The sequence below is a fragment of the Rana temporaria genome, chromosome 1 (assembly GCF_905171775.1).
Source record: "Rana temporaria chromosome 1, aRanTem1.1, whole genome shotgun sequence".
Lineage (NCBI taxonomy): Eukaryota > Metazoa > Chordata > Amphibia > Anura > Ranidae > Rana > Rana temporaria.
Genome location: NC_053489.1, coordinates 544,478,809 through 544,494,471, shown reverse-complemented (window position 1 = coordinate 544,494,471; position 15,663 = coordinate 544,478,809).

Below are 15,663 nucleotides of genomic sequence, written 5' to 3'. Positions count from 1 at the left end.
TTTGGTGTATAAAGACTCATCTGTCCATGTACTGAGGGGTTCAGGTCAGGTCTCCCCTCCCTCTCTGGTAGGCTGCATTAATGGGCACTGGTGAGGCTGCATCTGATGGGCACTGGTGAGGCTGCATTTGATGCGCACTGGTGAGGCTGCATTTGATGGGCGCTGGTGGGCTGCATTTGATTGGTGCATCATTAACCCCTTCCTTACTGGGCCATAATAATATGACTCCGTCAGGAACCCTCCCTCCCTCCGGGTGGACGTCATATTACGTCCTTTCTTCCCAGCCATCTAGGGGGCGCGCTTCACCACACTACAGTCAATCTGCTTGTCTGCACAAATGATCCGCCAGAAAGCAACTGGCCGGTAGGTGATTAGGCAATAAAATTAAAAATAAAAGCTCAGAGCCAGTTGCTTTCTGGCGGATCATTTGTGCAGACAACCAGATTGACTGTAGTGTGGTGAAGCGTTGTTTTTACCTTCGTTTGGAATAAATACAGTCTACACTTAGATCGTGTTTTATTTTTTATTCCACATCCGACCGTACCATCCACTGCTGTACTGGACTCATCTGTACCATCTCCCTTATGGTGAGAACAAGCTTTGTTGACCACTTGTGAAAACATATGGTCCACCTCATCTGGTAAGGAGGCATTTCTTTTATTGGTGGAGGATATCATCACTTTCGTGGAAGATTTTGCCATATCACTGGGTGTCATCTTGATTTCTCATTCAAGGACTTTATTTGCGCTGCACCTTTATTATTATTCACTTGTATCTTTTGAGGCTTTTTGTGATTGCCTCCTTTTGTGTTCAGCTTGCAATCAATTTAGTTTAATTTGTAACATTTGTGCGCTGATTGCTGTTTGTATTATTAAACACACAGATCCACTTCCTGTCAGAGGTGAGGAGACCGATGTGTGTTTCCTGTACAGAGGAGCACAGATCGGTCTCCTCCCCTTGTGAGTCCCCCTCCCCTACAGTTAGAATTACTTAATAGGGAACATGTTAACCCCTTCAGTGCCCCCTAGTGTTAACCCCTTCCCTGCCAATCACATTTACACAGTAATTAGTGCAGTTTTATAGCACTAATCGCTGTATAAATGTCAATGGTCCCAAAAATGTGTCAAAGTGTCCGATATGTCCGCCGCAATGTCACGGTCACAAAAAAAATAGCAGATCGCCGCCATTACTAGTAAAAAAAAATGCCATAAATCTATCCCGTATTTTTTTTTTTAATTTTTTATTTATCATCAAAAAAGTCAGTCCTCACGGACCACCAACATACAAAGATTACAGTTAAAGCAATATGACTTAGTTACAGTTACGGGAACAAGCGTAGTCCTATGATCATACAAACAGTATTCCAATGGGACAGTAAAGTGTAACTGAGCCCCCTCAGGGCGTGTCTTTTAGGAAGTAGGACTATCCCCAGAAGTCCCGGTATTGGGGCCCGGTTGGACCGACCTCCCGATCCATTTTCCGTTTTCGGTAGAAGAAATAGAGTAAAGGTTAGAGAGCATAGTAGAAAAGGGTAGAGAAGGGTATATTAGAGGGAGGGCGGGGAGAGGGGGGGGGGGGTTCCTGCACGAGCAGGGCTGGTGTAAAGCGCCCCTAGGGGCGTAATGTATGTCTATTTCGTTTTTGGACCGTCAGCATGTCGGAGAGAACAGGTGTTATACCTGTTGCTGGGTTGACGTTAGGTCATCGGTCTCTCTGAGTCTCTGCCCGTCGTCCGAATATTTAAAAAGGTTGTAAAGCTGCCACGTCACGGAGTATGTCTCCTGACGTTGTTGGCTGGAAAGTATCAAGTCTTCCATGCGGCTGATCTCATCTACTTTTTTCAGCCAGAGAGCAACAGTCGGCGGGTGAGGGGACTTCCAGCGGAGAGGTACGCAGGCCTTGGCTGCGTCCAGAAGGTGGCGCACCACAGACTTCTTATAGACTCCTGATGGTATGTTGGTTGCATGCAGGAGGAAGTAAGCCGGGTCGTCCGGTACCGTGTACCCTGTAAATTTTTGGGTGATCCGGCGCACCTCTCCCCAGAAGCCCCTGATTCGTGGGCAGGTCCAGAGTACATGAAGCAGGGTGCCCTTGTCTTGCTGGCATCTCCAGCAAGTGTCGGCAGTGTTGGGAAACAGTCTATTCAGGAGGTCTGGGGTCCTGTACCAGCGGGAGAGAATCTTGTAGTTTGTCTCCTGGGTTTTTGCGCATAGAGATGATTTGTGTGTGAAGCGGAGTATGGTCTGTTTTTTGGTGGGCGAGAACTGTGTGTTTAGGTCTCTTTCCCATTTTGCCAGGGCTGGAATCTGATAATCTCCAGGGGGGGTTGTCAGCATGGCGTATAGCAGGGAGAGAGCGTGTGGGAGCACTCCAGTCTCCTCGCACAACCCCTCCAATTCCGTCAATGGTGTCTGTCCCGCTGGGGGGGCCGGGATGCTACTTAAAAAGTGGGTCAGCTGATTCGATCTCAAAAAATCCAGGCGGTATGCGCCGTCAGGGTCTGTCAATTCCGCCGCTGTTCTCCACCTCCCCCCCGAGCTAAAGTGGGACGCCTGATAGAGACCATCTCTCACAAGGTCAAGGAACCTCCTATCTTGTAAACCCGGCTCAAAGAGCGGGTGTCCAATGATAGGTCTGAGAGGAGAGTCTCTGGAGGACAGGGAAAGTCGGGCAAAGAGGTCTTCACATATCTTAATCGTGTTTCCCACTAAGGGGTGTCGCCTGATTGCGGGAGAGAGCGAGGCTGAGCACCACGGGGCACGGTGTAAGGGGGTTTCAGCCTGACCTTGCTCAACTTGCGTCCATAACTTATTGTGCCCGTGACGGCACCAGTCCAGCAGTCTCACCAAGTGTATTGAATGGTAATATGTCCGGATGTCCGGTAGGGCCAGACCTCCATGTAGTTTAGGAAGGGAGAGGATTTTTCTGTGTACCCGTGACCTCTTCCCCGCCCACAGAAAGTGAATAAACGTGGAGTGTACCTGTTTAAAGTAGTCCCCAGGTATGTGGATCGGGAGAGCCTGTAGGAGGTACAAAAATTTTGGAAGGATTGTCATTTTTAGTATGTTACATCTGCCCACCCAGGAGTGCAGACCGCTGGTCCACTGAGTCAACAGTTTCCGAACTTCTGTCAGAAGAGGGGGGAAGTTCAGTCGGTATAGGTGCGTGAGTGTGGGGGGGATGTATGTCCCTAAATATTTCAGTGCTACTGACGTCCACTTCAGGTTGAACCCTGTTTTAAGTCGTGCAAGGTGTCGCTGCGGGATCCCTATGCCCATTGCCTCTGACTTTGTCAGGTTGATTTTTAAATTGGATAGCCTGCCATAGACATCAAATTCCCGGAAGAGGGCAGGGGGGGAGGTGTCGGGGTCCGTGAGGGTAAAGAGCAGGTCGTCCGCGTAAGCGGAGACTTTGTACTGTGCGGTTGTGGTAATTATGCCTTTGATGGCAGGGTTGAGTCGGACGTGACACAGGAAGGGCTCCAGTGACAGAGCGAACAAGAGGGGTGACAGGGGGCATCCCTGTCTCGTCCCGTTGGTTATGGGGAACGAGTCTGACAGTATCCCATTGACCCTCACCCGCGCTGTCGGTCCATTGTATACCGCTGTCACCCAGTTTTTCATTTTACCTCCTAGCCCTATATGCTCCAGGGTAGACATCATAAATTGCCAGTCCACTCGGTCAAACGCCTTTTCGGCGTCCGTTCCGATAAACAGACTCGGTGTTTTTCTGGAGGACACTATGTGTAGAAGGTTGAGTACCTTAATGGTATTGTCCCGAGCTTCCCTCGAGGGTACAAAGCCCACCTGATCCAGGTGTATCAGGCCTGGGAGGTGTCTCTGGAGCCTGGATGCCAGGACCTTGGTGAACAATTTGAGATCGGTGTTGAGGAGGGATATGGGACGGTAGCTACCACAACTAGCTGGGTCCTTACCCTCCTTCAGAATCACCGATATCTGGGCTTGCAGTGTGGTGGCGTGGAATGATTTCCCTGAGCCTAATTCATTGAAAAGCCTCACCATGTGGTGACCCACTGTCGGTAGGAGCGTCTTGTAGTATGCTATGGTAAGGCCGTCGGGGCCCGGGGCCCTACCCGATTTGGTGTTTTTCAGTGCAAGTTGAATTTCTGATAGTGTAATGGGGTCTTCCAGCTCGTCCCGAATCTCAGTGGGTAGGGAGGGCATTAGTGACGTAGAGATATATTCCTGTATTGTGTCCGCTACACTAGGGGATTTGTTCAGATTATACAGGGAGCTGTAGAACTGCCTAAATTCACGTGATATCTGCTGTGGGGTAGACTGTTTCCGTCCCGAGAGGGACAGTATGTGTGGTATATACGAGGCCAGCCGCCGCGTTCGCAAAGTATTAGCCAGCAATTTGCCGCACTTATTGCCCGATTCATATGTATAGCGACGACAGGTCTGTAGTGCCGCCTTGGCCCTAAAGTGTAGGAGGTCCGTGACCTGCGAGCGGAGCACATCCAATTCCGCGCCGACCTGCCTGCTTGGGGTTATTTTATGTGTGGATTCTAGCGTACGTAACCTAGTGAGAAGTGAGTTCAATTGTGCTGAGCGCTCCTTCTTCAGCCGCGCGCCGTGCTTAATAAGCACCCCCCGGATCACCGCCTTGTGCGCCTCCCACACTACGCCCACCTCACTGTCAGGGGAGCTGTTAGTGGAAAAGTAATGTCCGAGTTCTGTGATGACGTCCGTCATGACCTCCGTATTTTGAAGGAGACCCTCATTAAGCCGCCACATGGGCCTCTGGCCACCATTTGGCTCAGAGAGGGAATACTTCAGGGTAATTGGGGCGTGGTCGGACCACGTGATCGAGCCAATCTCGATATTTTGAATCGCGTCTAGTTGACTATGAGGTATGAGGAAGTAGTCGATCCTCGAATACGTTTGGTGGGGTTTTGAAAAAAAGGTGTAGTCCCTGTCTCCAGGGTGTAAGAGACGCCAGGCGTCTATCAGTTGCATGGAGTGTAATGCAGCGTCGATACGCTTCCGCATATCTCGGGTCAGAGACGTCTTCCCGGTGGATGTGTCTTCAGTCGGGATTAGGGATGCATTAAGGTCGCCCCCCAAAATCAAATGTCCTTCCGAGAAACGTCCGAGCTGTATCAGGGTCTTCCTTAGGAAAACGTCCTGTTGAATATTGGGTGCGTAGAGGTTGGCCAACGTCACCGTCTTGTCTCCTATTCTGCCCTTCAGAAAGATAAACCGTCCCTCTCCATCTGAGAGGGTGTCCAGGAGTGTCCAGGGCACCCTTGCAGAGACAAGGATAGAGACTCCCCTACTCTTAGCTTCCGCATATTGGGAGTGGTGTGCCGTGGGGTAAAACCTATTCTTCAGGAGCGGTAGGTTGGATTTCCGAAAGTGCGTCTCCTGGAGCAGCACAACGTCTGCTCTCATGCGCCGCATGTCCTGCATTAACATGCGTCTTTTTACGGGGGTGTTCAGGCCCTTGACATTGAACGATGTCACTGTCAATGTCTCCATGCTCGTGCAGTGGGGGGGGGGGGAAAGGAGAAGTGTGCGGTTGCGTCTAGGTGTAGAGAGCCAGTCGGCCTTCTCTAGTAATATGGGGCAGAGGGGTACGGGGATAGGGGGGGGGGTATTATAGGAGAGGGAGGGGATAGGGAAGAAAAAGAGGAAGAAATAAGGGACAGGTAGAGGTAGAGGAAAAGAGCTCAAAGGGTAGGCTCCAGGTGGGGCCTCCAAGTAGCTTCAACTAAGATAGCTGAAATCAGCTATGTGCGCTCTCTAGGGAGACCCCAGGTATCGAGCGCAGCCCTAGTTGGGGAGATGGGCTAAACAGGGACTGGGAACGAGCCCCCGGCCCTCTCCTCCCCATCGCCGCCATTGCCTGTATATAATGAAATCACATAGCTTGAACCGACAATACATATTGTATTCAACATTAAGTATGGAACTAGCAGCAAAATGAGCAGTTTAATTACAGAAATCTAAATAAGGCAAACAGGTGCATAAAAGTGCAAACAGATGTCCCTGGGTTGCCAACAGCCCATGAGGATAAGCCTCCCCATGAGCTGTGGGCCAATTTAAACGTCCACCCAGCACCCCCACCCCCGCCAAACGGTTAACAACATCCCCCAGGTATTCCCCAAACAGTGGGGAGCAGACCCGGGGCCCCTCAGCAACTAAGGGCCAAACCCCCAGCTAACGGTTCTGATTATTGCCACCCCAGGGTATATATCCCGGAGAGAGGTTCCCCCCAAGTGTCGCGGGGCCCCCAGCCGGGGGTCCCCTCTATGTCCCCTCCCCACAGTCCCTTGGGTTCCGCATCTCCCCTCACCCCCGTGGCAGTAAGTCCCATGTCCCCCCTTCTGGGAGAAAAAGTGTCAAACCTGGTGGTCCTGATCCCAGGGCCGGCAGACCCGGCTCTGCTCTTCATGTGTATAAGGGTCACCGTGGCGAAAGTCTCGGCGTCTGCAGGGTCTCGGTAACGGTCGGACTGAATCGCCAGGGGGTCCGTGCAGAGCATGGGGGGGGTGTCTTGTGCCGGGTGTCACATCCCCACCCGAGAGGGATCCACTCCTCCGAGTGTGTCCTGAAATCAAAGGTAGCTCCCCGGAGCGTCAGAGGGGGGGGGTGTGCGGGATCAGCTGAGAGTCTCACATGAGGCAAAGACCCGCAAGCGGGGCGGCCATATTCGGTGCAAGTAGGGGGGGGGGTCTCCCCATCGGGGGTGTACAATGACCTCTATCGGTCCCCGGACCTTTTCAGGGGGGCAGTCAGCTGGATGGGTGGCCTGGAAGTTTCTAGGGTGGGTTCCGCGAGGCCAGGGTGGTGTAGTGGCAAGGGTGGGGGGTTCGTATGTGCGGCCTACTCACGTGCTGCTCCCCCTCGAGCCAAATTGCGGCGTCGCCTGCCTCTCTGTGGACGCGGTGCTAGGGGACCTCCGTATGCAGGCGCGCCCGACCGTCCGGCCGGGCGCGGGAAAAACTGCAGCCAGTCTGGGACTTGTATGGGCTCCGAGCCCATGAAGCGAAATAGAGCCGGGAGGTCCGCAGCGGTCCGGAGGGTAAAGGCACCTGCATCCTTCCGAAAGGTCACCGCCAGCAGGTACCCCCAGTGGTACGTATGGTCCGTTTGCCTGGCGAGGTCCAGAAGAGGGCGCAGCAGCGCTCTACGGAGAAGGGTCGCTCTAGAGAGGTCAGGCATGATGCGGATCTGTGCCCCGTCCACTTCTATGTCTCCGAGGTCCCAGGCTCTGCGGAGGATGGCCTCTTTCTGGGTGTAGCGGTGTAGGCGGCACACTATATCTCGGGGCCTGTCTTGGTCTGTTGGCTTAGGCCCGAGGGCTCTGTGCGCCCTGTCCAGCAAGATCACCGCCTCCCGGTCCTCCAAGACGTCGCGGAAGATCCCGGTCACCTTGGCGCTCACGTCTTCCGCCTCCGCTGGCTCGGGAACCCCACGGATCCGTAGGTTGCTGCGTCGGCTCCTGTCCTCCACATCCTCCAGGTGTAGCTGTAAGGTAACAGCCGCCTCTCGGTGCTGGTCCCGCGATTGCTCCAGAGCCGTCACCCGGTCCGCCAGGAAGGATACCGATTCCTCACCCGAGGTCACCCGGTCAGTGAGCGTGGAGACTTCCCCTCGCACCTCCTGAATGTCCCTCCTGTGCGTCTCCTCCAATTTCAGGATGAGGGTTTCGATGTCCCGTCTAGTCGGCAGAGCCTGCAGCAGGGCCTTGATTGCCGGATCCAGGCCCGGCAGCTCCGGAGCCTGCAGGGTCGCCATCTCTCCCTGAGGGGGGTCCTCCGGAGGTTCCTGGGTAAATGTGAGCCAGTCCTCCGAGCTACTGGGGCCCGGTGCCTGCGAGAGTGGGTCCACTGTTGCGCCTCGTGGAGGTTCTCTTGGGGGGTCTCGTGTCTCTGGTAGGCCCGAATCGGGGGAGACCTCCTGGCAAGCCTTAAAATATTTATGAATATCCCCCGTATTCTTCCCAGATGGGGTTCCTTTTGATGCTGCTCTGGTCCCGTATCGTTTCGTGGGGTTCATGCCGGTCTAAAGGCGTTTTTTGGCCGAAATCTGGGGGATCAGGCCGGGAGCTCAGATGTAAAGCAGCTTCACACAGCCATGTCCAGGCCACGCCCCCTATCCCGTATTTTGTAGATGCTATAACTTTTGCGCAAACCAATCAATATATGCTTATTGTGATTTTTTTTGTTACCAAAAATATGTAGACGAATACGTATCGGTCTAAACTGAGGAAATTTTTTATTTTATTTTTTAAATTGTGATATTTATTAAATCAAAAAGTAAAAAATATTGAGCTAGATTCAGCATTGTTTTACGTCGGCGTATCTATAGATACGCCGCATAAGTAGAAAGATGCGCCGTCGTATCTATGCGTGCCATTCTGGGAGCTAGATACGCCTGAATTATTGCTTCCTCCGACCGACGTAAGTGTTAGTACGCGGTCGTATCTAGGGTGCATATTTACGCTGGCCGCTAGGGGCGCTTCCGTAGATTTACACGTAGAATATGTAAATTACCTAGATATGCCGATTTGGGGCTCCCAGATTCCGATAAGCCTCCCGCCCGCATACCCCGACAACCAACGGCCAGGGTTGTCGGGAAGGGGCCCTGTCCTCATCAACATGGGGACAGGGTGCTGTGGGGGGGGGCGCAGTGCGCCCCCCTGCCCCAGAGCACCCAACCCCCCCATGTTGAGGGCATGCAGCCCGGTACGGCTCAGGAGGGGGGGGGGCGCTCGCTCGTCCCCACTCATTTCCTGGCCGGCCGGGTAGCGTGCTTTGGATACGGGTCTGGTATGGATTGTAGGGGGACCCCTACGCCGTTTTTTCGGCGTAGGGGGGGGTCTCCTTACAACCCATACCAGACCTAAGGGCCCGGTATGCTCCTGAGGGGGGAACCCATGCCGGATTTTTATTTAAAATCCGGCGGGGACATTCCCCTCAGGATTCATACCAAACGCCGCACATGTGTAGAATTGGAGGGAATCCAAGTCGGATCTCCCGTCGCTTCTATGACGTGCTTGCTGGAATGTGCTTTTACTATTCCAGCGAGTGCGAGATGTCGGCACCCTGTCGCCGAGAATCAGCGCGATGCCGTCGTGCTAAAAACACATTCTCGGCGGCAGGCTTTGTATGTAAAAATCCCCCCAAAAAAAAAAAACGGATGAAAAAACGGATGGAAAAACTGATGGAAAAACTGATGAAAAACTGACAAAAAACGGACGAAAAACTGATGGAAAAACGGATCAACTGATGAAAAAAAAACTGATCAAAAAAACTGAACTGACGTGTGAAAGAGCCCTAAAGTTTATTTGAGAAAAAAAAATCAAATATGTGCAATCTGCCGACCAGCCCATAGCTGTTCTGAACAGGATGCAGCATGAAGCAGTAAGACAATAGAACTCTGTGACCATAAATTATAAACGTTCATTATACAGCAATACTAAGCAGTACATAGAGAACCTGTATGTGCATTGAGCATTTATACTTGCTCTAATGCTTCTGTTAAACAAAACTTTCTTGGTTGTCTATTGCAAACTAACAGCTAACAGGTATTCTGCTATGCACATCTATTTTACTAAATGTATTACAATACAAAGTTTTACGTTTTTAAATAAAATGCAGAGATGTTTAGGAGGTTGATTTAACCTCCCTGGCGGTATGATTATGTCTGGAATTTTGTACCAAAAGCGGTACAATTTTTTTTTTATGGAAATTTGGTGATATGTATTGTAAGCCTGCAATTCTTAGTAATTACTTACTTAAACCTGACCAAACAAGACTCTAGTAGACATCCCAGATGTGATACATTTTGAAACACAAACTCATGAATTATAATCTAATAAATAATATAATTTTATTCAATAATGTAATGAAAAATAATGAAATTTGTGAAAACTTTTTGAAGCATGGAACTGGACAAAGTCCGACGTCGCAATCAGGACAATAGTACCTTGTTTCTTTTCGGACTTTCTTCCTAATGCCATCTCTCTTTGAGCAGCAAACCATGCACATCCTGGTAGGTGCTGCCTTTCTTGCGGTTGGTGGTATGTAGTCCATAAAATAACGACCTGTCAGCGTTCTGGGTTGACAACGTCAACAGCACGTCATCCGGGTCTTTTTGCAGCTACTGATGGTGTCTGGTGGTTGACAAAAATCTGCTCAGCCTCCATCCAGATAAAGTCAGAATGAACAAGAGGTATGTCAGTATTTGCTCTATAAAGGATATAAGAATTCCAAAGGCATTGTTCCAGAAGATGCCTGAAAATCTTTTTGTAATATTTATTTTGCTGTTTGCGCATAGCCGGGTAAAATGTCATTGCCTGATCGGCTCTGTCGACACCTCACATTGTGTTGTTATAGTCGATCACGACTTGCGGCTTTAGCACATCTTTCCCTTGTTTTGTATGGACCATGGCAGTGGAGGTATTGTGCACGGTGCTCATTAGACACACGTCCTTCTTGTCTCGCCATCGCATTGCCATCATCTTACCCTTCTGAAAGTCAACCATTTCTCCAGTTTTTAATTTTTTCTTGCCAAACATATATGGCATGTCACGCTGTTTTGGCCTAACGGTACCATACGCATCAGTTTTGTTTTGGAGCAAAACCTCATACAGTTCCGGAGACGTGCAAAAATTGTCCATTGTCACACAATATCCCTAGTTCAGCAATGGCACCAGCAGTGTAAGGACAGATGATGTGGCGATCCCATAGCGGCTGTACCTGGGGTTGAACTTTGTGTCTTTGCCGGTGTAAATGACCGAATTCCAGATGTATCCGGTGGATGACTTACAGAGCATGTAGAATTTGATTCCAAACCGCGCTCTTTTGGATGCAATAAACTGTATCCAGCTTAGGCGTCCCTTGTAGGCCTTCAGACTTTCATCCACACTGACGTCCCTTTCTGGCACGTAGGCCTGCTGGAAATTGGTGACAATCATTTGGCATACCTCCCTGATCTTTTTTAGTTTGGGCGCAGGATGTGTGGCCTCATCAAACTCTTCATTGTTAGTGAAGTGTAAATACTTCATGATGAGCGAAAAACGGTATTCGGACATCACGGTGCCAAAAAATGGAGTGGCCAGTAGCTTATTGGTGGTCCAGTACCATTTCTGGAGCGGTTTCCCCACCACCCCCTGAAGAATAATGAGTCCCAGAAACTGCCAGATGTCCTCTTTAGTCACCGGTTCCTATTTTCTGGTTCTGGAAAACCTGGCATGCAGCGTAGCGGATTGCTGCTCTTGGTAGCGGTTGGTCTCTGTGACGATTTTTAAAATTACCTCCTCAGTGAGAAATAATTGCAGGTACGCCAGAGAGTTGTCACTCTCAATATCTACCTTCATCCTAGGTTATCCAGTGAATCGGAATCTCGGGGGCACTACCTGGTCCGTATCGCTGTCTATAGGGCACCAAGTGCGCACATCGCTTAGGTCAGGTGCAGGATCATCGCCATTATCACTTTCTGGATCAGTGTCAGAGTCAGATGACAAATCTCCTCACGACTCACTATCGCTCTGGTCTTGCGAGCAACTCCGTGTCACTGCCGCTGTCGCTCAACTGATCCAAAAGCGCCTTTGTAGAAAAGCGCTTTTTTTATGCCATTTTCAAAAAAAATGTATGGGCACAAATGACAATGGCAAGGGGCACTGTAAGGGCACTGTGTCAGATTGCAAGGTGATACAGTGTAATCCTCTCAGATTACATTGTATCACCTCCTTTTTATGTGTTTGTGCACGTTTGAATTTCCCTCCCAGTTCCGCTCCCCTGCACCATTGCTGCTGCAGGGAACGGAACCAGGAAGTCAGACGGACGGACAGCGCGGCAGGGATCTCGCTGGCGATCACAGCAAGGGGAGATCATTGCTGGATCGCCATGAGAAGGTAAGCCACGCCGCTGCAGGCTCTGCACAGCTACCCCGAGCGTGACTCGGGGTTACCGATAATAGCAGAAAAAATCCACCCCGAGTCACGCTCGGGATTACCGCCAAGGAGGTTAAGATGTATTCAGTGGGAACGCATTGTTTACTACACCATTAAAATCAGTGTAAGCCATCTGCTAAACTTGCAGCGCAAATCCGGATAACGGATTCTTATGAAGACAGCCAAGTCAAATTCTCTGATGAATATTTTAGCAAACTATTACTATGTCGATAATTAGATCCATAGGGGTTCATTTCTGAAATTCTGTTGATTGTGAATGTGCAGAACTATAATAAACACCATATTCCCATGTGGAAGACACTGGTTCTAAATTCCCCTTTCCATATTACGAATTCCCCCTATCGGTGTCTAATAATTCAATTAAAACTTGGAAATTCAAAGAGCTAAAATTCCAATGGAAAGAAAGTCTAAATTTGTCAAGGAATATATGGTTTTGCAAAGAAAGGAAATATAAATGTAGAAAACTGAGGATATCAGAATGGGTTTCTGTCCAGTGCTGCAGAAGATAAACTTACTATGCAATATGGGGCAGCTAGACCAAATAACTTACCTCTTACCGTAACTTATAATTAAAGTGTTACTAAACCCAAAACAGTAAAATCTGTCTGTATATGCAGGATAGCATGCTTGGTATACTCACTGTGGAACTTAAGGGGTTAATCCTCTGCATTGTGTAAAAAGGCTGTTTGATGCTGTATGCACAGACCCTCCCCCTCCTTTACTGTCTATCTGGGGAAGGCCAGCTAACACAGGCAGGGTAGCCAACCTGCACATGCTCAGTTGTGTCTTTTATGCTGGAAAGAACATTTACTTGTTTTCAGAGCTAGCCAGGTCACATGATATTGACATCACACATGTGGGCGTGTATACAGGCTGCAGTGGAAATCTCCTCCTACAGATCATCCAAAAAGGTATATAGTGGCAGTATTTTAATGTAAAAAAAAAAGATTTATAAGCTGTGGGGGGGGGGGGGGGGGTGTGAACTATTTTCATATTACTGGGTTTAGTAAGAAGTATTTAATTGTCTAGTTTATTTACATGCTTGCCTACCATGCTGACACTCTTCTCCCAATAGTTAGTGGGGCAAAGGATTTATTTTCATCTTTTATGACCAGCCTATGTTTTTTTATACATTATATCCTAGTCTTTAAAAAAAAATCAGTAGATGCCGATTTATATACTGTACATAAATTGGAGCAAACTTTCTTGTATCCTTTTCTGGCTGAGTTCAACCCTCACTGAGAGGCAATAGGCTATGCTCCAGTTCTAACAATTAGGAGTCTGGTGGGTTTTAACAATATATGGGAAATATGAAGGGCCTATTCACACTATCTTGTTGCAGTAACATGGTAAAATGAAACACAGTTTTTTAATTTGTTACTGCAGCATGCAGCATCATGTTTTAGGTAGGGCACTTCAATGCACAAAAAAAGAAAGAAAGAAAATCACACCACGCACATGCATTTTGGAGACTGCAATACACATATGTAACCGATCTATCATAAGCATCAGAGGCATTGCCAGCCCCTTATTAACATGAATACATGCAGTTGTGGGGTGGACGAATGACCATGTTGTTTATGACTGTCGGTTAACACTACTGTGACTTGAAGGTCGCATGACTTATGGTGCAACTTTGCCAGGCAACTTCCTGGTGATTTTCTGGCAAATTGAGTACTATTTTGATGCAACGTATTCTTGTGCAGAGGTAACGGCATACAGGAAGATGCCATGCACTGCCTGGAAAATCTTCCTGTAATGTCGGATCCAAATGACATCAATATAAATGAGGATCCGTCTTGGAGGCCACTTCCATTAAAGTCTATGGCCCAGATTCACAACCGAGATACGCCCCCCTGATCCAAATTTGAATCAGGCGGGCTTACGCTGCCCGATTTACGCTACGCCACCACAACTTACGGCGCAAGTGCTTTGAGAATACAGCACTTGCCCGTGTAAGTTGCGGAGGCGTAATGTAAATCAGATATGTTACGCCCGCACAATTTTGCACGGCTCTACGTGAATCCGGGCCTATGTGCACAAGTCGGTTAGAAGTCGCCTTAAAGTAGTATAGGTACCTTTTCTAAAGTCGGAGCGGCTTCAGTAGTGCTAATTAAGACAGCTCTCATTGACTAACATGGGATTTCACATGTCATGCAACTTGGGGTCTCACAAGTTGGATCCCAACTTGTGGCAGTGTGAACCGAGCTTAACAGTTTCCTAGTGGGATAGCTTAGGTACGTTTAGCTCAAGATCGTAACACATCCCTAATCAGTACATTGTTCTGTAATTTTATTAATTGCTGCCTAAAACTCTGTACAAAAAGACTGTACCTGGAGATTTTTTAGTCTCCTTCTGCTTTTAAGGGCTTATTCACACCACATGCTAGTGTAGCGCCTGTGTACTTTCAGTCCAGGTGCTATCTTAAATTTAGAGGGGGATGAGAGAGTTAGTTTACTCTCATCCAGCTAATTCATGTAAATTAGGCCTCTACTCTAGCTGGGCTGTACTGCCAGTTCATTCTGTGTTCCAGAGATACCTTTCCATCTCTGGGCGATAGGTGGCAGCAGTGGAGTTCAGTGCGAAGCGCCTCTTCCCAGCAGCCAATCAGGAGGGGTTTTCCCTCGCGGGGCATGCTGGGGGAGGGTACTTCTTGAGCGAATGCCATTTTGTGGGGTTCGTCTTCTGGTGCTTGTTCCGGGTGCAGCACCCACCTTCAGGGTGTGCGCACATCACGGCCCCGGCGATATGGCCTACCAGGCCGGGGCGCACGTGCTACGCTGTGTTCTCAGTTCTGGGTCATGTTGGACCGGAGCAACTGAAGCTGTAAAGGGGCCCCAGTGATCGACTGGGTCCCCAATTTCTGTGAGGAAGATCCCAAGCGAGTTGTGCTGTTCGGTGGGGAGTCAGTCTGAGGTGAGCCCGGAGGCAGGCGATCCAACAGGGCCTAAACAATCCATCGGGGATCGGGGTTGCTGGACACTGAGAAGTTGGATGTTGCAACTTATCATTCGGTGACCCAAAAAGCAAGAAGATTACCTGAGGGAGATTCAGGCACTAAATTTACTGGAGAAGATTCACTTTATAATCCTACGTACGGGGAAAGGGTCTGTGGCAGAGGTTCTTTCCCGATATTCATTTACACCAGGTCTGTGGCAGAGACTTGTTCTTCTTCCAGTGCTCCGAGTGATACCCTGGCTGCCAGGTCGGTGTGAGAGGCGTGTCCAGGTACACCATACCCCCTCGGCTGAGGGGTGATGAAAGTAAAGTGTTATTTGAAGCCAGACTGCTTCTGCATTATCCAAGCCAGCAACTTTCTCCTTTTCACCAGTCTTTATTCTATCTACCTCAAGTTCACTGTTTGCCGTGTTGGGCAAGAATAAAAGCACAGAAAAAGACACCTTGCTGTTTGGACATTCCGTCATTGCTCATCATCATCATCATCATACCCCTAGACGCATCACAGAAGGTAACACGCCATCCCTGTTCTATCCAGCGGCTCCTGCGGGGGTAGCGCTACACTAAATACCTGTGGTCATTTGTAAACATCAATGCAGGCTCAGTACAAGGACACATAGAAAACAATGCTTTTCTATGTGCCATGTACAGATCACAAAGCGTCAATAAGGTGGGGTGTGGTGTGTTGCACAAACATTTGTTTGCATTGAACTTCACCTCATGTTAGTGCATCTCGCAGTGCATAGAGGTGAATGTGAT